This window comes from Ambystoma mexicanum, chromosome 1p, assembly GCF_040938575.1.
Source record: "Ambystoma mexicanum isolate Mex_15411 chromosome 1p, UKY_AmexF1_1, whole genome shotgun sequence".
NCBI lineage: Eukaryota > Metazoa > Chordata > Amphibia > Caudata > Ambystomatidae > Ambystoma > Ambystoma mexicanum.
Genome location: NC_090921.1, coordinates 10,082,852 through 10,106,828, shown reverse-complemented (window position 1 = coordinate 10,106,828; position 23,977 = coordinate 10,082,852). Strand labels below are relative to the sequence as shown.

The following is a 23,977-nucleotide window of genomic DNA, read 5'->3' as shown; positions in this document are numbered from 1 at the left end:
CAGTCCAGCAAAGAACACAATAGGTTTTGTCGGTTTTTGTTGGGTGTACTCTGGGCCAATTCCTCGCTCTCCAAATTATACACAGGCTAGTTTGTCTGCTTTTTGTTACAGCGTTATTTGTCTCTCAGTAACTTGATGGGCGTGGCTGTGTGTGTGTGTGTGTGTGTGTTGCACATTGTGCATTTCATGGTCTCTAACTTGGAAAGGTAATGGGCAGGCTCTGGATGTATGTTGATGTCAGTGCACGGTAGAAATGTCATTTTAACATTATCACCACCGGAGTGGTCCCCTGGCGCTCTGGCGGATCTGGAAGGTAAGAGGGGAGGGTGGGTTAGGAGGGCAAAGTGGGAAAAGGTAGAACGAGACTTATTTTGTCGTGTTGACAGCTTCAGTTCGGTTAACACTATTTGCTGAGCATGGGTGCAGTTTACGGATCAGTGGACTCTCATGTGCTGTTGTGTAGGGCTATGTGTGGTTTGTTTTGTTATTGCTGTGTAGTACAGTTCTAAAGGATTGCTGTGCTAAGATGTGGTTGTGTTTGTTAAGCATTTGAGGTGTATGTAGAACGTTGAGGTATTAGCGGTTGGGTTAGTGTGGCTTTTTTTTCTTAACTCCGGTGTTAGGTGTCTCTCCGTGCTATGCACTGGGGCGTTCCGTGCTGGGTCACTCTCCGTGTTCTGCATATAGTCTTTGCATGTCTCTGTGACTGTCTAGTGATCTGTGGGCAGGAAAGTGATGAAGGCCTCCACCCACCCCTTGGTGGAGGTGGGAATGGGTAGTGGGGTTTGCTCTTTTGGTTGTCAAAGGGGGGTGTACCTACCATCGCTTTCCTGAGTTCCTAGGGTGGGGTTCCTTCCCTCCGAGTTTCGTGGCTCCCTGACCTCCCAGGTGCCAGTTATTGGTTAATGCTCCCCTGTCTGCAGATAAGGTGCCTGTCTTTAGGTGGTGCTTAACGTAGGGTTTGGCTTGGGAGTGGGTGTATCCTGGGCTCCCCCCCCTACCTTTCATGTGCACTAGTTGAGGTATGTTCTATTCCCAGTGGGGGTCTTTGTTTTTCTAGTTGTTTCCATCTGGTTCTGACGTGAAGAGCCTAGTTTTAAGTAATTTTTGGAATTTTGTGTGTTCCTTCATATTGCGCATTTCTTTCGGGAGGGTGTTACAAGTCTTTGCTGCCTGGTGTGCACTGTTTTGGTTCCAGGTGGATGTTGTTGCTGGATCAGAGTGTTCTTTACAGCTCGTAAATGGTTATTTTATTTTGTAGGAATTCTGTTCCTTGGCCATGGATCGCTCTGTGCGTTATGCACATCATCTTGAACGTGATTCGTTGCTTGATAGGCAACCGTGTAGCATTTTTAGCGCCAGGGTGATCTGGTCCCTTTGTGATAGTTTGAGGAGAAGCCTGGCCGCTGCGTTTTAGTTACGTTGCAGTTTCTTTAGCAGGCATTTTGGCATTCCGAGGTATAGGCTATTGGCGTAGTCTATTCTGGGGACGCTGAGGGAGATGTTTTTCGGGTGAAGGAGAGGAATGGTAGGATCCTTTTTATCATGTGTAGGAGGAAGAAGCATTTCTTGACTATTGCGTTTACCTGTGGTTCGAGAGTTAGCTCATTGTCCATTAGGTATTTTAGATGGTGTGGGCGCTGTTCCTAGTTCTGTGGGCCATGGGATATAGCGATTGTTTTCCTGGTTATTGCGTATGACCATGATTTCTGTCTTTCCCGGGTTGAGTTTGAGGCTGTTTGTGTTCATCCGTTCATAGAGTTCTTTTAGGCAGCCTTCCAGTGTTGCATTCTCTTCTTGTGCATCTTCGATTTTGTAGATGATTTGTGTGTTGTCTGCGTAGTTGTAGAATGTAAGGCCATGTCTTTTGATGTGCTTGATCACTGGAGTAAGGTAGATATTGAAGAGCAGTGGGGATACGGCCGATCCTTGTGGTATCCCACAGTTGGTGATCTGTGGGGTGGATTTGTAGGGTTTTATCCAGTTTCCGTTCTGTCAGTTAGGAATGATTTAATCCAGAGCAGGGCTAAATCGGTTATTCCTATTTTTTCTAGTCTCTTGATGAGGATCTCATGGCTAACTGTGCCAAACTTTGCAGAGAGGTCTAGTAGTATCAGGGCTGAGTTTGTGTTGGAAACTGCGTTAGTCTTTAGGTCATCCCAGATCGACAGGAGTGCCGTCTCTGTCCCTAAAGCCGACTTGAGCCTGGTCCAGCAGCTGGTATTTTTCTACGTGTTCCTGTGTTAGTTTGTAGACTTAGGATTCTAGCACTTTTGCTGGGATGGGAATGTTTGAAATAGGCATCTAGTTGGAGAGGTCTTCCACATCGCCTTCCGTGTCCTTGAGGACTGGTGTGAGTGTGACGTACACAAATTTGAATGATCGTGGTTCTTTTCTCTTTTGCAAGTGATAGGTTAAAGAGGTTTCTGTGACATTCCAGTGGTGTGCCCTGTGTGAGGATTGATTTGTAGATGTCTGCAGGGCAGTGGTCCATGGGGAGCGTGCTTTATTGCTATATTTTACCTGACAAAAGTTTCTACTGGTATTTGGAAAAAGCTTTGGAGTTTGTTCTGTGGTTCCACGGTTGGTGGGGTGGGTTGTGTGGTTTGATGGACTGGTCTGTTTTGTATGATTTGATGGATGTCGCAAATGTTATTTTTGAAGTGGGCTGAGTTAATTGCATAATTTCTGTTGAGGCATCCTGGTGGGTACCTCAATTTGTTTATGATGTTGAACGCATTTTGTTTTGGGTGTCGTGATTTTGATTATTCGGTAGTCATAGTATTTGTTTTTGGCCTTTTGAATTTCCTTTTTGTAGGATCGGACAGGTAAGATTTGTCATTGATATTGCAATGGATTTTTTTCGTTGCCTGATTGTAGTTTTTCCTCCTTTCGAGTTCAAGCTTCTTCTTCATTTATTTCTATTTTGCCATTGCTCTCTTTCGTGAAGGGGGGAAAGGTTTTTCCAGGGAGTTGCTGTCGAATGGTTCAGCGGTTATGACTTGGGTCTGTTTTTCCATTGAGGCCGATTTTGGTCAGGCAAGTGGTTGATGGTTTTGTGAGTTAAGTTGCTGAATATGAGTGTCTACCAATTTATTTTCAATAGTCAAAAGTTTTTTTTGGGCTGCTTGGCTGCTTTAGTTGGTAGCATGATAACCAATGGAATGATTAGGTGGTCGCACTAGAGTATATGTATTGGTGGTGCAGTGGTGATGAGATTTTTTTCTGCGACGATTGCGTAAAGCGCGTGTCCCACTGAGTGTGCTGCGCCTTTAACCATCTGGCATAGTTTGTGTCATGAGTTGTTAGCAGTTTTTGTGAGTTTGTGTTTCCTTCTTCAAACCAAATGTTGAAGTCTGTGCGTTTATTGCACACTGTGGATTTCCTGCTCTAAATCTTTAAACGGTAATGTACAAGCTCTGGAGGTACGTGTGTGTTGCACATTGTGCATTTCATAGTCTCGAACTTTAAAGGTGTGTGGCTCTCTCTAAGCAGTGACCTGGTTGGGTTACGTGCATTCTACATTGTCCATTTCACAAGCCAGACCGCTTGCTATAAATATTGAAAATATACTTGCTCTTCACCCTGGAGATTGTGGTGTGACGGGGGCTGGGCCTGCCCGCATGGAGCACGTGCAGCATGAACAGAGACCCAGACACAGTGTGTGAGGGTACCCGAGTTGGAAATGCCTTTTGGCGGGCTCCGCGCTCTCTTTTATTAACTCTCCCACGTGACCGCAGTCACGTGAACATCACATCCCTCATCAACTTTTAGATAGCCATTCAAACTTGAAAATGGCTTGTATTCAAATGTGAGAAACATGGTCATTCAAACATTGAAGTCATTTGTGGCTTTCCCCTTAGGCCGCCACCCAAAACATGTGGACCATTTGTAATTGTTCAAAACAAACTGCCATTGATGCAGCACTTCAAGTCTCTTGCCAGGGCTAGCTCTCAGTCCCTCAGCCTGGCTGAAAGTAGACACCATTGAGGATGTAGCCTTTCAACCTCATCAATGGCACTGGTTGCTTTCTGTGTGCATACCGCTCGCTCCTCTCTTGGTAGGGAGTATGGGGTGTGTCCCTGCTTCTTTCTTCTTCATGGCGGACAGGAGGCTCCGACATTTCCTCCTCCACAAGACCTTCTCGTGGCTTGTCTGTCTGTGTCGGCTGGTCTTCTCCAGGACTACTGTCGGCTTTGCTTTCCTCCCACAGGGTCGGCGGGACTTTCTGGAAGTGCAAGACGTTTCTTGACACTGACTCGTGCCCTCGGGTGGCTGACACGAGGCCATGCCCTCGACGGGATACCGTCCATGGTTCTGATTCGTACGGGAGTGACAATCTTTCTCTTCCGATTTCGGGTTCTTACCAGCACCGTGTCCCCAACCTGGAGGCCACTGGCTACCGCCCTTCTGGCCAAGTCCTCCCTGGCGTTGTGTAACCGCCTCCTTGTTTCCTTGGATGGGGACACCGAACATCATGTCCTCTGGGCTGACGTGAGTTGAGGAGTGCAGCGTCAGCCGGTACGTGCGTAGGAATCTATAGAGCTCGGGGAGTCAACTGCAAACTCTGTTCTTTGCAATTCGTATGGTCTTGTTGATGGACGCCATAAACCTTTAGTGTCCCCATTGGTTTATGGCCAGTACAGTGGTGTATCCCGAGATCGTCCATGAAGCATTGGAACCCCTTGCTTGTGAACGGTGGACCATTGTCACTTCGGATCACCGACGGAATTCCATGCGTCGCAAACATTTTCTCTAGTGCAGTGGTGACCGCCGCTGCATCTGCGGAGAGGACGGGCTCAACCTCGGGGTACCTCGTCTGCTCATCAATCGCCACCAGCAGGTAGGTGTCATTGGCAACTGTGCAAAAGTCAATGATAATGGAATCCCAACTGCAGTTCCTCCGTGGCAGGAATTCCATGGGTTCCGGTGGTCCGGGGCGGCGCGAAGACCGTCAGGCGCTGCAGGTTGCTACAAGGGCCATTACTCTTCGTTGCATGTGGGGCAGCCAGATGCATGATTTGAGGTATGCAAGTGTTTTGACGACACCCTGGTGCCCCTCGTGCACCAGTTGAATTGCTCTCTCGTGCAAGGACAACGGCAGTACAATCCCGTGTCCCTCCAGGATCAATCCGTCCACTGACATGGACAGCTCGTGGCATATCCCAAACAATGCATCTAACAGTTCTTGGGCTGGTTGCATCCTTCGGGTAACGGCTGACAGGAATGTCTTCCATTCTCCCATCAGAACAGCTGTCTTTGCTAGCTGCAGGCACGGGTCATTGTCCGTTTCAGTTTGTATTTCATCTTGTGTCATGGCCTTTGGTCTGGCGTGCTCAGCTATTTGGCAGACATGCTCTTCTGCGATCTTCGCCGCTTCTCGTTCTGACGCAGTGGCTGGCCTTCGGTGGCACGACAGGTAGTCTGCGGGGTTGTCAGCACCCGCACTGTACTGCACATTCAGGTCGAACTGTCGAATTCTTGCAGGGGGGTGTGGCGCTGAGCCTCCAAAAATGGGGATGAGTGGTTTGTGGTCAGTAAGTACTTTCACCGGGTGTCCTAAGACGTACACATGGAAATGTTTGCACCCCAGACAATGGCCAGCGCCTCTTTCCCGATGTGAGCATAATTCTTCTCGTAAGTGCTTTGCTCACGAACGCGATGGTGTAGACTGTTCCGTTCTTGTCTCTCTCCGTCAGCACCGCTCCCAGGCCAACTGGGCTGGCATCAACGAGTAGTTCCGTGGCGTGGTGAATGTCAAAGAACGCCATGGTGGCGTCACTAGAGAGGGAGTCTTTTACCTTTTGGAACGCTTGTTCTTGACTGGTGCTCCACTGCCATGGGGCCTTGGCTTTCGTGAGCTCATGTAGTGGGGCAGCGGTCATGGCAAGGTCAGGGAAGAAGCGACCGCTGTATGTGGCCATTCCTAAGAAGCTCCTCACACTGTAGACGGTGCTTTCGCATTTTTGATGTCGCTAACCTTGCTGGGATCCAGGGAGACACCCAGTTTGTTGAATACATAGCCGAAAAGCTAAGTGACCTCTTCACAAACGCACATTTTTCTTCATGGAGCGTGAGTCCAGATTCTTCTAGCCGTTGCAGTGTCGCCACTAGCCAGGCAGTGTGTTCAGCCTCTGTCCTTCCGTAGGCCAGAATGTCATCACTGACATTGCTGACACCCGGTAGGTCCGGGAGCACTCTGCCAATCCCGTTCTGGAAGACTTCTGCCGCCGAGGAATTGTGAAGTTGAGGCGACGGTATTGCCGGAGCCCTAAGTGTGACGAAAAGGTGGTGATGTAGCAGGCTTCCTTGGCCAGGTGGATCTGATGATATTCAGATTGGAGATCGAGCTTGCTGAAGATAGTTGTGCCTGTGAGGTCTATGATCAGCTCGTCAATCGTTGACGTGATGTGCCTCTCTCGGCCAATGGCTGCATTGGGAAGGCGCATGTCATTGCAGATGCACACGGCATTGGGTTGTTTGGGTTTTGCCGTGACTACCATGGGGGAGACCCACGGGGTGTCTCCCGAAGTCTTTTCAATAATGTTCTTCCAATTTCTTGAGTTTGGCTTCTACGGCGGCCCTCATATGGAAGGGAACTCTCCAGTGTCTCACTGCCCTGGGTTCAATGGTCGGGTCGATGTAGAGCTTCACTGATCGACCTTTGAGACACCCGATGCCGGTGAAGAATTTCTTGTGCTTCTTGAGAAGGAGCTCGATGTTCTTGGGTTGGACGGCAAGGTTAAACTGTATGGCTTCCAGGCGTTCGGCCGTGGTGCAGCTAAGCAGAGTTTCGATGCCGGTATCCGCAACATGGATCTGGGTCTTACAGCTGATGCTGCGATATGAGAGTGTCGTTTTGAAATACCCCGCCGCTGGGAGGGGCTTCTTGCACCCATAGGAGTAGAGCAGAACTGAGCACCGTCTGAGCGTTGGCTTGGTCTCAAGTTTGTCGAACTTGGAGACTGGCATGAAGTTCACGGTGGCCCCTGTGTCTATCATCATGGTGACTGGGATGTCGCCTACCAGCACTGTGCATCGGCGGGATCTGGCACCACTGCGGTCGTTGCTGTCTCCTGGTTTCACTGCTGAGATCATGTGCTCCTTCTCCTTTCTCCAATTGTAGGTCCTTGTGTTGTGGCTGGGGGATGGCTCCCTGCTAGACTGGTCTCCCTCACTGCTGCTGGGGCTGTCTGACCCCTCGCCGCTGATGGTGCGCCCACTTCTGCTGTACCGGGCCCTCTCCATTGGTTTACTTTGGCGGTGTGGTTGTCTCTCTGTGTCTGGTGGCTCCTCGGGCTCCTGTGTCGTGGGGTGTTCTCCCTGCGGGTAGTGTCCCTGAGACGCCTGGAGCTTAGGCATACCGCTGCATAATGATTTTCTTTTCTGCATTTATGGCTATGCTGGGCATGGTTTGTTTCTGCCTTGTGGTCCCCCGCATCATATGCAGTCTTTCGGTCTCGTGCTGGTTGGCCCCCCTCATGGCCTCTGTTGCCTCAGGGCGTTGATCGTTGGGGCAGGCGACTTATAATCTGCTCCATCTCCGCTGCATAATCGTCCCTCCTTTCACGTAGGCGCCCCATTGCCAGGGTTGTGTCGAGCGGGAGGTCTTCTTCAGCTAGAACCGCGCCTTAGCTTCTCTGCGGACAGCCCATGCATGACTTGTTGTCTGACTGCGAACTCCTCGTTTGGGAAGTCACACAACAGTGCCATTTCTCTCAGCCGGCTGTGGAAGTCGTCTATACTCTCCTGCGGGCGTTGTCTGGCCTGGCTCATCTTAAATCTTTCGAAGTCGTGGCTGGCCTTTGGCTTGAATTTCTTCGTGAGGAGGTCCTTGGCAGTCGCATAGTCGTCATCCGTACCTCGGTTTGGCAGGGCGTTGAAAATGCAAAGGGCCATCGTGCCTAGGTTGAGCATGAGAAACGCCCTTTTCATCTCTTCATCCTCGATCTTGAGGGTGTGGAGGGAGAATTCGAACTGCTGTAGCCACTGTTCCCACCGGAGGCCGGTGTGGGTGCCAAATGGCTGAAATGGTTGCATGAACATGCCCTGCATGGTATCCAGCCACGTGCTGGTGTCTGGGTTCCGGATCTGGTCCGCAATATTTGCGGCATCGTGATGTCATCTGCCATGTTTTCACTTATCTTGCACCACCACCTCCATATGGGTGCAGCTTGGCTGTAGAGGAATCTGTTGATTCAGCTTGTAAGTGAGAGTCCCAGTGTGCTCCCTACGTGAGCTGGGAGTACTCCGGATGCTATGTTGGTGCTTCAGTTCAATGGTGCCAGGGGATTCATGCGGAGTGCGCACCGAGGCGCATGTGGGGGCACACTGGGTGCCAGGGCGTGGAGCGTGCTGTGCTGTGTTCCTCAGCCCTTAGTTGGAGCACCAGTTCTGGGCTTCTGACACTGCTGTCACTGGAGAGGTGAATGTCCTTGGGCCCTTCCCCCTCGGTGCATGCATTGGAGAAGAGGAAAAGAAAAGTTTCGATGCAACCACCATGCGCTGCCTTTATTGGTGGTGCACTTCGGCTTCACGCGCTTTCATTAGAGTGGGTGCAACTAGGGGGAGAAGGGCCTTACAGTCCTTGTTGTGGTTTTCCAGACGGTGCTTTTATTAACGGTTCTTTGTTTTTTTTTTGTTTTGTTTGTGTCCCCGAGTTGTGTGGGCATGCGAGGGTCACAGCTGAGGCTCCCCCCATCTTATTGCCGTTGGGGTAGGGAAGCAGCCATTGGCGGGGGCAAGGGAGCGCCGCACTTACTGCAAAGCGCGCGGTGGCAGGCTTGTTTTTTTTTTTTCTTTTCCTTCTTGCGCTCCCCGGCTTCAATGCCCAGCGCAAGTAGCTCAGAAGGCCTGGGCTGCTGGGGGAGCGTGAACACCTGCTGCCTCTTCCACAGGCGGGTCCGTGAGGGATTCCCGCCTCATCGCCGGTGTGGTGTGACGGGGCTGGGCCTGTGCCGCGTGAACAGAGACGCAGACACCGTGTGTGAGGGTACCCGAGTGGGAACTGCCTTTTGGCGGGCTCCGTGCTCTTTTATTTACTCGCCCACGTGACCGTAGTCATGTGGACGTCACAGAGATCACACTGTGCCACCCTGCTCTCTGCCCGGACCGTCTTTCAATTCAGGCAAGACCTAAAGATTCAATACCCCTGTCGCAGGGATCTGTCGCCTGTGGCTCATCAGAGGTTCTGCACTATAACTCCCATGATCCCTCCCCATTGATTATGGTGACGGGGTGAAAATAATTGTAGTCCAAAACATCTGGAGAGCCGAATGTTGCAGACCTCGGCGAGCACATTTCCATATGCAGATATGTTCCACTTCTTTGCTGCTGTTCCAATTCGCTCCAGGAGTTCTGTTACACTCCTCCCCCGTTGCTATGCCAGCATATTCCTGATGAGCTCCAGAAGTTCAAAAATACTCCATCTGCCTCTGCATCGTCAACCTCTTTCCATCGTGTTCCCTAACACTCTTCTGCTTTTGCGTTGTTGCCCTTCCCATCTGATCATCGTTTTCTCTAACGCTCCTCTTCAGCCTTTGCATCGTTGCCCTCTTCTGCCTTTGCATCTTTGCCCTCTTCCCATCCATTCATCGTGTTCCCTAACACTCCTCTTCTGTCTTTGCGTTGTCCCCCTCTTCCCATCGGTTCATTGTGACTCTTCTTCTGCCTCTGCGTTGTTGCCCTCTTCCCATCGGTTCATCATGTTCCATAACACTCCTCTTCTGCCTCTGCGTCGTCACCCTCTTTCCATCGTTCATCGCGTTCCCTAACACTCCTGTTCTGCCTCTGTGTCGTTACCCTCTCCCATCGGTTCGTGTTCCTTAACACTCCTCTTCTGCCTCTGCGTGTCACCCTCTTCCCATCAGTCCGTCGCGTTCCCAACACTCCTCTACCCTTCAGCTTCTTTTATTGTATTGCTATTGGGGCGACTCTAGCTCCTGAGCAGCGCAGCGCTTTACGTCGGGAGCGCGCTAGCTTAGGGCGTGGCATTTTATACAGTGGCGCAGTACTGTTGCTGGAGGGAGATGAGGGTGGCTTTTTTTATCTGTGCAGCAGGTGATAGGAGGCCTGGTCTCGATAGGCTGCGGGAGTTCTGTGACCCTCTCCCGCTGCCGCTTCCTCTCATTTCCAATAGGGTCCATGTTTTGGTAACACTCCACCCCAGAGGCTGCTCCAGCCGGTTCCCAACGGGATTCCCTTCTCTGCTTCAATCGATTCCTGATAGGCTGCATGATTTGCGTAACACTCTTCCACTGCTCATCCTTTTCCTTATATGTTCAGGATAGGTTCAGGAGTCCCGTAAGACTCCTCCCTCACTGCTCGAACTTCCTGCCAATCTTTGACTGCTGTGCCCGCTCTCGCCCTGATGTACCTGGTGCCAAGGTCTATCAGACCTGTTACTGTTTCCTTAAGAGGCTCGGGAGCCATGGTGTTTGCAGTGTGCACTGTACAAGTACACGTAAACATTGTGCAAGTTCAAGCCTGTGTATCCGTGTGTGATATGATTGGGAGCGTCACAGTGGAGCCTCGCCTCTTCCCGGAGATCAGCCTAACCCAGGACACAAGCACAGGATAGACCCGACTCTGGGGGAGGCCCGATGAAAAGCGAGAGTAGGCGCGCCTGACACTCCACATCACCACATGACAAAGGAAGGACACGGCAGGAAAGCACTCCCTGCACAGGAATAACCGCAAACCTGTTCAGACCGCATTCTACCCCCAGAACAATAGGCTGGGCAGAGCCCAACACGTCTTCACGGAGAAACTGGCTTCCCAATCCCTCTGCAGAGGGGGAATTCCACGCTCCCACGAGGGTGTGTGTCTGGCTAGCAACGTGTAGCTGTGGGAGAGCCAGGGCAATCATGTGATCCAGAGCTAAGCCTAGGGGGGGCTGGCCTGGCTCCCAGGGGGTCTGGCCTGGCTCCGAGAGCCGAGCCGCCAAAAGGCTGGCTGTGCAAGTCTTGAATGGAATACTTTGCAAACCACAGATGTAGCAGGTAAAACAGCTCAGTGAGTTTAGCGCTCACCGATGTGATCTGTGTGTGGTCTGCAGGCCGCAGGTTCAAAATCCTGGCAAGGCCAGCTACACTTATTCTGAGGTTGATAAATGAGTGCCAGCTTCTGTTGAGTGATAATTGTATGGAAATATGTTTGATGTACAGTGCTTTGGCGAAGTGGCGAATAAATAATAATTAATGCCCGACACTTAAATTGTGTGACAGGGAGGCAGGGAGGGACGGAGGGCCGTATGCGCTTGTGTTGTACCACACAACAGTAGCTGCATATGAGGTAACGGAGCGTAAGATCTGAAGATTTAAATATAAAAGCCAAGAAAATCTAATGATGCTTTGCCAGTGCCCACCCAGGGTGATGGCACATTGCCCACCGTTCTCACTAGCGGGATGGATGGCACAGTGCCCACCGGTCTCACTAGAGAGGCTGATGGCCCAATGCCCACCCAGGGTGATGGCACATTGCCCACGCTTTTCACTAGAGAGGCTGATGGCATAGTGCCCACCCTTCTCACTAGCGGGGCTGATGGCACAGTGCCCACCCTTCTCAATCGAGGGAACGATGGCACAGTGCCCATCATTCTCGTTCTCACTAGATGGACGGATGGCACAGTGCCCACTGCTCTCACTAGAGAGGCTGATGGCCCAGTGCCCACCCTTCTCACTTGAGGGGCCGATGGCACATTGCCCACGCGTCTCACTACAGAGGCTGATGGCCCAGTGCCCACCCTTCTCACTTGATGGGCCGATGGCACAGTGCCCACCCTTCTCACTTGAGGGGCCGATGGCACAGTGCCCATCATTCTCGTTCTCACTAGAGGGACGGATGGCACAGTGCCCACTGCTCTCACTAGAGAGGCTGATGGCCCAGTGCCCACCCTTCTCACTTGAGGGGCCGATGGCGATGAAACTTCTGCCAGGAAAGCTGTCAAGACCTTGCTTCTTTCAGCAGGCGAGTGCATTCTTGCACATAACTAGTGGTTTGCATCCTTAATGCAGGACTACAGGTACCACAATGCAGTATGAAGTGTACCTACAACCCAGGGATGACTGAATAGGAAACAACTTGATTGTTGTGAACTTCCCTATGAGCTATTCATATTTTATTAAGATTTAAAGACACCGCCCAGAAGTGCCACTGTGTGATAGTCAACTGCATTAAATATTGTTTGACAAAGGTTTGCCCTACATGTTCCTATACATACTATTTGCAAAAGAAATGAGTTTAACCTAGAGGGGTTTTTTGTGATTCACATTACTTTGCAGGAAGCAGGTTGAAAGCCCAAGTGGCAGAAATGCATTGCCTAGATTCGATGTCAGGGAGGGAGTGATGCCCCTCTTCAGCACTCCTAGAAGCTGTAACTGGTGGCAGCACAGGGCCCTTCCCTGGTCCCCTCCCAAACCGTGTGTGACGTCAGCAGCGGCCCAGTATTGCAGGAGCACTACTCAACCTGAACAACACAGTATGTCTTCCCTGCATGAGGTGCAAGGGATGCAGCAAAGCTGGGGAACATGGCCGCTCCCCCCCGGCCTGTGCCTAGCCACCACCCCTTAGAGTAATGATACAGCAATATTACAGCACATCACCAGAAGGACCTATGGTATCTGGGGCCTGTGGAGGGAGTCATCCCTTTACATCACTCCCCTTAATAGCTGCAGCTATAGGCTCTGTTCATCACTCCCCTTAATAGCTGCAGCTATAGGCTCTGTTCACCACTCACCGTAATAACTGCAGCTATAGGCTCTGTTCACCACTCACCTTAATAACTGCAGCTATAGGCTCTGTTCATCACTCGCCTTAACTACAGCTATAGGCTCTGTCCACCCCTCCCCTTACCAACTGCAGCTATAGGCTCTGTTCATCACTCGCCTTAACTGCAGCTATAGGCTCTGTTCATCACTCACCTTAATAACTGCAGCTATAGGCTCTGTTCACCACTCACCTTAATAACTGCAGCTATAGACTCTGTTCACCACTCACCTTAATAACTGCAGCTATAGGCTCTGTTCACCACTCACCTTAATAACTGCAGCTATAGACTCTGTTCACCACTCACCGTAATAACTGCAGCTATAGGCTCCGTTCACCACTCACCTTAATAACTGCAGCTATAGGCTCTGTTCACCACTCACCTTAATAACTGCAGCTATAGACTCTGTTCACCACTCACCGTAATAACTGCAGCTATAGACTCTGTTCACCACTCACCGTAATAACTGCAGCTATAGGCTCCGTTCACCACTCACCTTAATAACTGCAGCTATAGGCTCTGTTCATCACTCCCCTTAATAGCTGCAGCTATAGGCTCTGTTCACCACTCACCGTAATAACTGCAGCTATAGGCTCTGTTCACCACTCACCTTAATAACTGCAGCTATAGGCTCTGTTCACCACTCACCTTAATAATAATAATAATTTGGCATGTATATAGCGCTAGGAACCCTCAGGTATCTGAGCGCTGCTTATTATTACCCACAGTGTATGGTGCTCATTTATCAACCTCAGAAGGATGAGTTTAGCCCTGCCGGGATTCAAACCTGCATCAGCAGGCTCTGCGCAGATGTCAAAGAGAGCACTCTACTCACTGTGCTATCAGACCGGCTAACTGCAGCTATGGACTCTGTTCATCACTCACCTTCATGACTGCAGCTATAGGCTCTGTTCACCACTCCCCTTAATAACTACAGCTATAGGCTCTGTTCACCACTCCACTTAACTGCAGCTATAGCCTCTGTTCACCACTCCCCTTAATAACTGCAGCTATAGGCTTTGTTCACTACTCCCCTTAACTGCAGCTATGGGCTCTGTTCATCACTCGCCTTAATAGCTGCAGCTATAGGCTCTGTTCATCACCCGCGTTAATAACTGCAGCTATAGGCTCTGTTCACCACTTCCCTTAACTGCAGCTATAGGCTCAGAAGTGCCATTGTGTGAATCACAACTGCATTAAATATTGTTTGACAAAGGTTTGCCCTACATGTTCCTATACATGATCTAAAAGAAATTAGTTTAACCTAGAGGGGTCTATAGCTGCAGTTAAGGGGAGTGGTGAACAGAGCCTATATCTGTAGTTCACCACTCCCCTTAACTGCAGCTATATGCTCTGTTCACCACTCCCCTTAATACCTACAGCTATAGGCTCTGTTCCCCACTCCCCTCAATAACTGCAGCTATAGGCTCTGTTCATCAACTGCAGCTATAGGCTCTGTACACCACTAACCTTCATAACTGCAGCTATATGCTCTGTTCAGTGCTGTTCACATTGTTTCAATTAAATGGCCTTCAAATGACACAAGGAGTGTAACTTTAGGAAGACACACAAAAAAGCAAAATGCTGTAGTGACCCAAAAGCTCAGGGGGGTAAACCCTGTTATCTGGGTACTCTTCACTGGTAAGGGGTATTGTGGGCCTCATTATGAGTTTGGCCGTAAGTTTTAAAGTTGGCGGTAACACCATTACCGCCAGCTTTACCACTGCGCCAAATTACGACTGAAAATCGGCAGTATTTCCTCGGGTGGAGTTACCTCTGGCAGAATTGTCTCCCACGGTACCTCCACCAAGAATCAGCAGAAACAGCGCCGGGGCTAATTCTCTGACAGAATTACTGCCAAATATCAAAAACCCATTAACGCAAGATTACAAATTCAAAAATAGCAGTTTTACCTCCAAAAATATGAGGTAATTCCGCCAAAATCACAGTACAATTACCTCCACAAAAAGGTAGAGGTAAACGCATACAGGTGTCACAAATCAAGGCCCGGGTGCACCAGATCCACTCTGGTGGAGCATAAAAGACCCACCGCCACCCTCCACCACACATCCAAGCAACATGCAGCCACAGATTACGGGCTCCACAACCTGCTACTCTACTTTGAGCTACAGCAGCGTGCTGCACCACAGCAGGGAATGAGATGAGCGCAACCAAGGCGTAGGAGAAGCATGCAGCAGAGGGCACCGATCACACGTGTCCGACCATCCCCATGGATACTCACAGACAGGCAGTCGCCTCATACAGACTGCACCATCCAACCATCGCCGACTTGCTCACCCTGACACAGTCACAACTGCAGAGTGCCATTTCCATGAGGACAGTGCCCCCTGTTGAAGCTGGTGGCAGTCCCCCTTTTCTGTGGCACAGGTGCCTTCTAACACACACAGTAGGGGCACTGCATGGCATGTCTCAGCACACATTTTCAAAGGTGCTGGACCAAGTCCTGGGTGCCCTAATGAGGCACGCACATCTCCACGCCCATCACCCAGGCACAGGTGCATGCAGCCAAGGCAAGTTTCTACACCATTGCCCATTTCCCCAACACCATTGCGGCATTGGACTGCACCCATGTGACGTTGGTACCACCGCAGGTAACAAAACAGGCATGCTGCAACCGGAAACAATATCACTCGATGAAGGCGCAGATGACCTATGATGCTGATCACACCATCAGTCACTGCTGTGCAGGATACCCTGGGGCCATACGTGATTCACTGATTCCCTGCAACAGCACCCTGCCTGCATACATGGAGAGTCATGGAGGACAGCACACCTGGCTCATGGATAAGTAGCACTCAGACCTGACTGCCAAAAGCACTGACATGTGACTAAACCACAAGTCCCATGATGCAAGAACAATAAAACACAGACTAGTCCAAGCACCCTGACTGACCCACCCCAGGACACAGACATGCCACATGTAATATCAGGTCAACATACAACTCATGTAAGCATATCCATGTACCGTAAATGGCGTACTGCCACACCATAGCTGACAAGTGCATTGCCAATGTCTCATCAGTGACAGACTACACATGACTGCCGACTCCCACAATGCATATGCTTGCAAGGTGGCAATGTTGCCCATGTCCCAACAACCCCGATACACACAAGGTGCCCCGTTTCCATCAACTGAGACCCGCACATAGGGGTATGCACATCCAGTCCATGCACTTCTTCCCCGGACCACACACCGCCATGTCTCACAGTCTTTTCAAGTCTTACAGGTGACGCTGGATACCCGCAGTTGCCATGGATAATGAACCCTGTGCGACACCCTGCTACACCACAGGAGATATCTTATAATGAGGCACAGAGGAGAACAAGATCATGCATTGAGAGGACATTTGGTCTTCTGAAATCCAGGTTCAGGTGCCTACATCACACAGGCGGTGCACTGATGTACAGCCCCGAAAAAGCAGGGAAAATCATAGTGGTCTGCGCCATGCTGCACAGCATATGCAGGTATGTAGCAATGCCCGCAGATGAGGACAATGACCCCTTAGCTCTGATGAGGAAGATGCTCGAGGAGTGGACTGGGCACCTCAGTGGCGGTAGCAAGGGAAGGCGGGATGGTCTGCCAGGAGCTCATGTAAAAAATGAAGCTATAGGACTCCAGAGTCCTGACACCTATACATGCAATGAATGCATCTGTCTGAATTGCATTAAATGAATACTATCAATATGAAGAAGATTTGAGTGTCTTTAATACTGGCAACAAGGTAACACCATCCCCAACACCAACTGCCACACCAAACCCATTGCCAACTACCATCCTCAACACCAACTACCACCCCAACACCAATTACCACCCCTCACCCCCAACACCAATTGCCACCCCTTGCCCCCTTACCCGCATCCCCAATACCACATACTACTCCCATTAGTGCCCGCGCTTATCCCCCTTGTCCGCAGGCCTCGCTGCATTTGAGGCATGCCTTTGTGAGCGCCTGGGAGGGGTGCTCTACAAGGAGCCCTCAGTAGGGTGGCAGACAGTGAGCTACCCTGCATGCTCCCCTGTAGATATTCCATGCTCAGATATATGGCTCTGGCCATGGTCTCATGTGATGAGGACATTTGCTCAGCTAGCTCCCGGACCCCCTGGCTGGTGAGACACAGGCTTACATTGCATGTCACTGTGCTCCCGCAGAGACTGTTGATTAACTGTGATGGCCGTCTCGAGGCCCCCTGGATGCGCTCACGCATGGCCTTAGCATGTCCCAAGTGTTTCTGTGCAATAACGCGAATGTCAGCCTGCCTCTGTTCTATCGGGTCCAGATGGCCTGGAGTGTGGGGGCAGGCACCGGCAGTGGTCATGTTCCTCATGGCTGGGCATGATGCTGAGTATATCTGGCCTGATCATCAGATGAGTCCTCTGCATAGTGCAGGGCACAGTGGAAATCATGCTGGCATGGTGGTGTGAGCAGTGGGGAGAGGCTGCGCAGGGGGTAGGACTCAGGAGAAGAATGTCAGAACTGGGAATGTTAGTGGCTGGATGCAGGGGAGACACCCTCGTACCCGTCTACATCTGTGCCTGCAGTGGCCTGCTGTAATTGCTGGCTGTCACCCTGACCCACGTGTGTATGCACAATCGGACCCGATGTAGCACTGTCCTGCCATCTTCGTGGTGGCACAGATTGCACACTTGCGTCTTTGTTGTCCCTGTGGGCTTGTCTGGACAGTCGGAGTGTCTGTTAGTGGCCTGATGGAGTGGTGTCACTTTTTGGGTGGCACACTCCCAGTCCCTGAACTGCCTTGGTAGTGTTTGGTGGCGGTTTAGTGGAGGGGCCAGCCTTCTGGGACTGGGTGTCTTGAGTTCCTGTTGGGAAAAATTGACATGGGAGTTATCACATTGGTGCCGCGGTGCTTTGCAAAACAACATTCACTGTCACTTGTACTATGTTGTTACTGTGTGTTGTGCCTCCTGGTGGGGCTGGCATCATGTCTCAGCCACTGTGTACATGGCATACATTGCATCTTGACAGCCAGGTGTGGGTTGGCATGCTTCATTTGGAGGTTCTCCAATGAATAAGTTCGGCTATGGACTGTCCTGTACAGTGGTGCGTCTGGACTATTGGTGGCAGGTATCTGGTGGTGCAGTCAGGTGGGTGTAGTGCATTGGTTGTGTGTTGGACCGGTGTGCATGTTGTCAGATGTGTACTCCTCAATGTGTCTGATGGGCCATAGTAGAAGAGGGGCTTGTGGCTGTGACGCAACTATCGGTTGTGCATCCATGGGCAGGGACATGTTGCATGGTGTCTATGTTGACTGTGCATGGGGCCTGGTTCTCACATGGATGGTGATTTCTTGCTGGGGGTCAAGTCGCTTGCTTGCCTGGCAGGGTGGGTGTTCGAGCATGCCTGCAGAGTTGTCTTCTCATCGTTGGATGTGTAACTTTGGTACTCACCAGATTCAGCTTGGCTGCTGGCTCCTAACTCTGTAGTGCCCACGCCCTCGATCCCAACCATGTACAGTATCCCACTAACCATCACACATGGCAGCTGTCTCCCGGCTGTGGATGGAGATGAGGGTCCCTGACCCTGAGGTCATTCCACCTTTTCTTCATGTCCTCAACATCATGTTGGATGTGCCCTGATTTCAGCTCATATGTTGTTTTTGATCTGTTGGCTGGTCTTCCTGTGCGATGCCCCATATAGCTCATCAGAGTTGGCAATAAACACTGTGTGCTCCTGCTTACTGAATTTGGGCTTCCATGGCCTCATATCATGCACCATACCTTTGCTCTTTCCTATGGACATGTTTGGCCTTAGCAGGGTGTCTGGATGGTGCTCCTATCTCGAAATATTTGGAATGCAATTTTCAAAATGGCCACCGTGGAGCTTCCTTTGATAGCGATGATGCATATCCGCCGGTGGTAACAGTAACCCTGCCATTTTGGTGTGTGCACGCATCCGACAGGTTGTAATTCAGTGGTAATTCCTCTGAAATGCACAGCGGTAACGTGCCAAACTCGTAATGAGGTCCAGTATTGCTTTGGTGTGGTTGTGGGCGGCACCCTTAATCCACTGAGCACCCATTAACTTAATTTATTGAATTTATAATGTGCTTTCGCCAGCGTCAGGCAAATTAATAAACGGTACAAAGAAAGTATAAGCTAATTGACTAAAACAAATTATGATAAAGTAAGGAGATGGGCTTTGAGAGAGAGAGAGAGAGAGAGAGAGAGAGAGACGGAAAGAATACAAGGATTAACCAAAATGGATGCAGAGAATTCCAAAGTTTGGGGGTGTGCAAAGAGAGAAGGAACAGAGAAGGGTTTAGGACTATTGTATTGTATTTATTATGTTTATATAGTGCTTTACTCCAAAACGCTGTACATTTTGACAACTGGATACATATAACATCATAACAGTAGAAGCAATTTACAATTATGAATCAAACCAACAAAACAGTAAGTAGAGCAATTAAACTGAGAGGGAAGAGAGAAGGGTGAGAAGGGGACAGAGGAGGGAAACAGAAGGGGTATAAGGGCGAGAATGGGGTGGGTGGGGGTACGGGGAGGTAGAGGATCATAGGGAAGAGACAAAGGAAGGAGGGGGCGCAAGAAGCGGGGAGGGTTTCATGGCAGGGGATGGAGAAGGAGAGATTTTAGGGAAGTGTGGAAGGAGGAGAAGAAAAGTATAGAGCAGATTGAGAGAGGTAAGGAGTTCCAGTGCAGGGGGGCTAGGAGCTGGAAGGAGCGGAAACGGGAGGGGGCACACGGGGAAGGAGGAACAGTGAGAAGGAAGTAGTCAGCTGCGTGAAGGGAGCGAGAAGGAGTGCAGAAAGAGAGGAGGGAGGAGAGATAAGGGGGAGCAAGACCATGGAGAGATTTAAAGACTAAACAGAGGAAATTAAATTTATGTTGGGAGTGAAAGGGAAGCCAGCCAAGGGAAGAAAGGGGAGCAGAAATTGAGTCTCGGGAGTTAAGTAGACAGAGGGTTCGGTCGGCAGAATGGTAGATAGATTTGAGGGGGGCGAGATGAGAGTAGGTAGTCCAAAGAGTAAGGAGGAGCAGTAGAAGAGGAGAGGGGAGATAAGGGAGGAGATTAAAAGTTTAGTAGCATGGAAAGTGAGAGAGGAGCGGGCTTTACGAATATTAAAGAGGTGGAAGTGACAGGCGCGGGAGGTGAGAGAAATATGATGGGAAAAGGAGAAGGAGGAGTCAAAGTGAATGCCTAAGTTGCGAGCGTGGGCAGAGATGGGGATATTAGAGGGAGGAAAGTGAATGAAAGGTGAAGGAGAGGGAAGGTGGAAGACAATTGGAGGGGAAGAATAAGACTTCAGTCTTATCAGTATTGAGGGGATGACATCCACTTTTTAATGGCAGTAAGACAGGAAGAGAGTTTAAGGTGGAGATCGGGAGAGAAGGAAGAGAAGGAGAGGAAGAGCTGAGTGTCATCAGCATAGAAATGGTGAGAAATACTGAATGAAGAGATAATGGGGGCAAGGAGGGAGGTGTAGAGTGAGAATAGGAAAGGACCAAGAACCGAGCCTTGGGTTACGCCGTATCAGTAGCCAGTAGGAAAAGAGAATGAGAATGAAGAGAGCGTTCAGGGGTATAGCAGGAGAGCAAAGATAGAGAGAAGCCAGGCCATGTGTAGAATGGAATAATAGACGCGATGCAAAAGATAGCCAGGAAATGGATTGCAGTGCATCTGTAATGGAGGACTGACAGGGGAGTGTGATGATAGAAATAGAGCTAGAATGCAAGGGAGCAAGACGGCAGGCGGCAAGACAAATGAGAAGAGCAATAGTAAGTCTAGAAAGAATCCAGGAAGAAATCAGATTTTTAGTGGCATAAAAAGATGGGCGAGAACACTTTGTCCGTATATTAAAAATCTGAAAGCAACAGGACCGGGGCGTGGTAGAAATGTGAGCAGCAAAGGAAAGGTCAGAGTCAAATCCTAAGTTGCGACCTGATGTAGAAAAAAAGATGGAGGAAGGAGGAAAAATGATAGCGGAAGTAGAAAGAGAGGGAGAGATGACAGTAGACGTAAAAAACAGAACTTCTGTTTTAGATGCCTTAAGGTGCAGAAATTGTGAATGCATTCCAGATTGGACTGACAGTAGAAAAGCAGAGACATTACTATAAATGTTCTCAGTGAAAGGCAAGAAAGAAAAACTAATTTGAGTGTCTTCAACAATAAAGTGATAAAAAGAATGAAAGGTTTAATGATGTGAGCAAGAGGGGCAGAGAGAGGGAGGGAGAGGTGGTCCGGGAACAGAGCCTTGAGGAACACTATGCTGAAGAGGAGCAGGAAGTGAAAGGTTACCAGCCCATGAGACCGAGAAAGAACGATTAGCAAAATAGGGAGCAAACCATTTCAAAGCATGTAATACATACCAAAGGAAGAGAGTGATCCACAGTGTCGAATGCAGCGGAAATATCCATTAGACTAAGAACAGAAAATAGCTCAGAATGACGAGCAGATAGAAGGAAATCCGTAACAGCAAGTAGAGCAGATTCCATCGAGGGCAGAGGACGAAAACCAGACGATAACCAGATTGTAAGGGGGAAAGAAGAGAGTTATGATCTGGATAAAGCAGAGCTGAGAGTAAACGGCTAATACTAGTAGTTTTGAGAGATACGGTAAAAGAGAAAGTGGCCGATAGATGGAATAGAAGAGTCAAGGGTAGGCTTGGCTTCGTCAGTATCGGAAGAATAACTGTGTGCTTAAAGAGAACGAAAGATTAAAAAGAGTAGCAAGATAAGGACGTAGAAGATGGAAGGCTTCAGGTATAAGTGAAGAAGGAATAGGATCAGAAGGTGAAGTGGGGGGATGAGCTCTAGAAATAAGCAACGTCAGTGACTGAGAGAGGAGAAAAAGAGGCAAACGAAGGAGAGGGGTGAGCTAGACGATGAAGGGGAATAAGGAGAAGGAGAGGAGGGGTTGATAGAGGAGCGTAGAAGAACCTTCTCTGTAAATAAAAGTAGAGAAATCGGAGGAGGACAGAGATGAATAAAGTGAAGGATCGGGATGGAGACGAAAGAAGTTTAATTGATCTTTGAAACGACAAGCATGATGGGATACTGACAGAATAAGGGTAGAGTAAAAGTTTTTTTTAGCACCAAGAAGAGTAGAACTCTAGGATCAATGTATAGAAGATGGAGGCTGTAAATCTGTGAGGAGCTGTGTTTTTTTCCATTGACATAGAAGTTGAAGGTTCTGGAATAACCCATGCAGCTTAGCTTATTTTATTTGTTTTCCAGGCAGTCTTTGGACTGGCCCATGCTTTAGGCAGGAACTAGCTTGACACTGGGGGTGGAGCTGGAACTTGTCCCTGGCCCTAGGTTGGTCCTGGCCTCTTGTGACTCTCCCTGGCTTGTTGCTGGTCTGCAGAACTCTGGAATCGGGCACATGCTCATTACTAAACCAAGCAAAGACGGGACCGATGTCCCAGGTCAGCTGACACTGACGATGGTGGTGCACGGCATGGCTATTGCCGGTGGGCAGCCTAGTGACCATTTATAATGTTGATATCATGGGAAGGTGTGGGGAAGAACATGGTTCAGGAAGGTACACCCAGTCTATGTAGGACGTGGTGAGAAGGTCTGGACCATGAAGAGCGGACTAGTAGGAATGCAAAATTCCAAAACTGCCCTCTATGTGAGTAAAGGAAAAACGCCACCACAGAAGTTTCTAAGAGGGTGCACATTTTCTTGTGCCACCAAGATCGCTTTAGTGCAGGACCCATATCACCAGCAATCTATACCGGATGCCATGCAATGCCATGCAACAGATCGGTGACAACGAAACCATGACTTCCTGGCCTCCTGAAAAATACCCAAAGGTGACGTGCCGGCGCATTATGAGTACTGCACACGAGAGGCCCCCTATGAAATTCCAGACATTCATATTTGGGAATGTAACACACCTCCCATTATGAGGTGGCATCATTGGGGAACAGCGGCGTGGACAGGGTGAAGAGAAGACTGGCTGCTTTCCTGGCATCTCTCCTGCCCAAGGCCCTGAACGGCATTTAAGTTCTAGGGCAGGACACCAACACCTAAAGTGATATTTCATATTTCTCCAGCTCTCAAATCCCTTCATTGGCTCCCAGTGGATGCAAGGATTAAATTAAAAACCCTCTGCATTGTCCACAAGGCTTTCTGGGGTCTGGGTCCAAAATACCTTCAACTGTACCTATGTAAATACCCCCCCTCTCGAGCCCTTCGCTCTTCTACCTCCAACTCCCACTGGGTCAGTCTTTTTTCAAAGAAACGTGCGGAGAGTAGGTCTCTATCTTCGTCTGGGGCCTCCCTCTGGAACAGCCTCCCTGCCTCCTTCAAACTTGAGGAGAACCATCTACGGTTCCGGAAGCCCCCCGAGACCTTACTCTTCGCCTCTGCCTTTGCCCCTCTTCTCCCCTGCTGATCTGTTTTCTCACTTGGCAGTGTACACCTGGCCACCCTCTGTCCCTCGAACCCAGGTACCTGCTCACCCTGCCACCTTCCTGCACTGCCTCCGGGCCACTCCTTGCACTGGGGTCTGTATCTGTACCTGCACTTATCAGATATACCCTATCTGACGAACCTAGCACTTGCCACTTGCTGGCTGCACTATCACTGTTTATTTTCACCTTTTTATTTATATTATCTCACTTATTATTTATTCTGCTATCTCCGCTGTTTTTGCACTTTTACACGTTCTCACCCCCTTCCATGCACTTCACCCATTTCCCTTTCCTATGCACTTGCGCGTTCTCAATGTCACTGGGCCTAGTAAGATTGTGTTTTCTTTTTGTTTCTCCCTTGTTCCCCTTCCTTTGCTTGTTCGTGCTGTGAAACAATGGTGTATGAGCGCATATAAATAAAATAGCATATGATATTTAGTGACCTTAGGTGGGACACGACAGTGGCTGATTAAAAGTCCTGGACCTGAGGGTCATCATTTGTCACTTTGTGCCCCAGTTAGGTTGCAAAGGATCACAAATGCCCAAGGTCACCTCAAAAGGATGTGGAAGGGATGGAGGTTTCTATGTATATTCAATGAAATGTTTTGTTGTGTTACTTGGCATTTATATAGCGCTCTATATTTCATTGGTATGACCTCAAGGCGCTGGTAGGTTGAACGTCCTCGGGAACCGTAGTTCAGGTCAGTAGAGAGAGATAGTGACATAGGGTGCGTGGGTGCACCAGATATGTGTGCAGCTGATGTAATTACTGGGTTGTAGCTGCATCCTGGT

The 23,977-nt window shown here is 49.7% G+C and overlaps 1 protein-coding gene across 1 annotated transcript in view; it reads left to right on the top strand.

Annotated features, from left to right (window-relative positions):
* Positions 1-23,977, top strand: part of LOC138563791 (beta-1,3-galactosyltransferase 5-like) — a 166,771-nt gene that overhangs the window by 498 nt on the left and 142,296 nt on the right. The window lies entirely within an intron of this gene.